Here is a 1,262-nt window from a genome sequence, read left to right as displayed (position 1 = left end):
GGAGGGCCCTCTGCTCCCCTCCATATCAGTGGATCCTCCTGGGTGCTGAGTGTCTTTGCCAGTCTGGCCAGTGGGTCACAGACAGGGAAGGAAGTCCTTGCCATGAACAGCTTAAAATAGATCAGCTTGTATTGCATCATGTGGACATGCTGTGATGGGCAGTTAGGGACAAGGCTCAAGGTCGTGTGTTGCAAACCAGCAAGGCAAGTTACATAACACACTGCCTGGAGCATCTAAACTGCCACTCTGGATTCTGGATGAGCCAGTCCCCGTGGCCATTCCCCCCACCCTGCCAGGAAGCTGTTACCTCATGTTCCCCTACAGTACTTGGTTCTGGATGCTCTGGGGCATTCAATTTTTCCAACTAGAACAGAAGAACCTGCCGTGTCTTAACTTCTGTTACTTTCCTTATGTTTGCTGTTGTTGGTAGATGTGCTTAATTTCATCTACAAGATTCAAATACATGGAGGAAAAAAATGTAATGATCCCAGATATTGCCAGCTTATGCTTTGTATTGTGATAGGTATCAGAAGTCTATGATATGGGCCAAGCCCCCTGAGCTGGGCACAGTACCAATACCTACTAGGAAATGGTCTCTGCCTGAAAAGGCCTTCCAGACCAAATACATTGCTGTATTCTTTAGCAGACTCCCTGAGAAGGGTAATGGACAGGGAGATGGATGATGAGGTCTGTTCTATGTTTTTATAGCCCCCCTCATGTGGGTTGTAATAACCATCAGCCAATCAGCAGGACTCACTCTGCATTTGATCCAAAGTCCATTCTCATGATTGGATGGACTCACCCTGATTCCCACAGTGGGCTTTGAACAAGGCTTATATTACCCTCATCAGTTCATTATCCTTTTTTTTCTTTTAATCCAGTTTAAAAGTATAAGCGCCTTACTCAGATGGGTGCACTAACCTATCCTTGCAGTAGGTTTCAGTCAGTATTGAGCAGATTCTTTTTGGTATTGGGTGGTGGAACCGGAGCGTGCTCCATCCACTCCATGCATTGACCTGGTATTACAGTGCTTCCAGGACCGGTGCAAAAAAAACAGGAAAAAAAAAAAAAAAGCATTTTGGTGCAGGTAGAATGTGCCAGCTCAGTAGTAGACGAGAACCTTCTGATCATACACAGAACAACTGCAGGAGTGCACGATCCTCCATCAGTGATGCTCATTCATTTTGCCTCCACTTCACTATGGTAAAACAAGAGAACAGACTGTCTCTCTCTTTCTCCTGACTCCTAGACCGGAGGCTCTC

General features: G+C 46.0%; 1 non-coding gene across 1 annotated transcript; it reads left to right on the top strand.

The window, feature by feature from the left end:
• The first annotated feature begins 857 nt into the window (after positions 1-857).
• Positions 858-1,053, top strand: LOC149870805 (U2 spliceosomal RNA). Its single transcript, XR_016440879.1, has one exon. It is a non-coding gene; the product is annotated as a U2 spliceosomal RNA (small nuclear RNA).
• Positions 1,054-1,262: the final 209 nt, after the last annotated feature.

The sequence above is a fragment of the Crocodylus siamensis genome, chromosome 2 (assembly GCF_052110815.1).
Source record: "Crocodylus siamensis isolate JL-2025a chromosome 2, ASM5211081v1, whole genome shotgun sequence".
NCBI classification, from domain to species: Eukaryota; Metazoa; Chordata; order Crocodylia; family Crocodylidae; genus Crocodylus; species Crocodylus siamensis.
Note: the sequence above shows the minus strand (reverse complement) of the source record. Positions and strands in the feature narration are given on the sequence as shown.